Source organism: Phalaenopsis equestris, unplaced genomic scaffold, assembly GCF_001263595.1.
Source record: "Phalaenopsis equestris unplaced genomic scaffold, ASM126359v1 Scaffold233579, whole genome shotgun sequence".
Classification (NCBI taxonomy): Eukaryota; Viridiplantae; Streptophyta; class Magnoliopsida; order Asparagales; family Orchidaceae; genus Phalaenopsis; species Phalaenopsis equestris.
This window is the reverse complement of record NW_018251521.1, coordinates 1-1334: the sequence shown is the minus strand read 5'-3', so window position 1 is coordinate 1334 and position 1334 is coordinate 1.

Sequence of the window (1334 nt, the reverse complement as noted above, 5' to 3'; positions counted from 1 at the left end):
CACATGGATCTATTAGAACTTGGGGAGAACTTTTACAGAAATTTCTATCTAAATATTTTTCTCCATCCAAAACTGCTAAACATAGAAATGACATAACATCATTTTTTCAGATTGATGGAGAGTCGATATATGAAGCTTGGGAGAGATTTAATAATCTTCTTAGGAAGTGCCCTCATCATTCATTACAAGATTGGTTGATAATTCAAACTTTTTATAATAGATTAGTGGGATCACTTAGATCGATCATAGATGCTACGGCTGATGGTTCTTTAATGTGAAAACCTTTTAACAAGGCTTATTTGTTAATAGAAGAGATGGATACCAACAATTTTCAATGGCCCTATGAAAGGGTATATCCTAAAAGAGTAGCTAGTATCCATGATTATGATGCGATATCTATGTTAGCTTCGCAAATTGCTGCAATATAAAAGAAATTAGGTCATTATGGGATGAATTATTTCCCAATACCTCCTATGATGGAAGAGAATTCATCTGGGTAATTTGTGGGTGTTCAACCTTCATATGAGACTTTAAATGCTATTAATAGACCCAATAACCCTTATTCAAACTATTATAGCCAAGGTTGGAAGAATCATCCAAATTTTAATTGGAATAACAATTATTCTACAAATCAACAATGGGTAAACAACCCAGTGAACCCATTAAGAAATTCGTCCATCAAAGGAAATGCTAACTATAGACCTTCTTATCCTCTAGGATTGAACAGTAACACTCAAATTATGGAGAAGAAGTTGTCTATGGAAGAGTTGATATTAAACATGGGTCAACAATTGCAGAATCAAGGAAATCAATTACAAAATCAAGGAACTGCTATTAACAATACTAAAAATCAATTAGGGCATATCGCTACTGCGCTTAGTAACCAAACATTGGAAACTTTTCCTAGTACTGTGGAACGAAATCCTAAAGATCAAGGAAAAAAATAGATAAAAGCGATACAATTACAAAGTGGAAAAGAATTGGAAGCGAGAGTACAGAAAGAAATGGAAACTGAAAAAGAGAAAGTAGATACCAAAAAAGAAAAGGATCATGAATATCCATATTTAGAATATCCACTTGCACTAATGAAAATTGCTGTGGAGAAACCTCCACCACCGTTTCCTCAAAGATTGAATTAACACAAACAAAATAAATAATTTTCCTAATTTTTAAAAATTCTTAAGATTTTAACGGTAAATATTCCCTTCGTAGAAGCTTTAGATCAATTGTCCAATTATATAAAATTTATGAAAGATATTCTGAATAAGAAAATGAAGTTGACCGATAACAAAACGGTTACACTTAGCGAAGAGTGTAGTGTAATTATTTAGAAA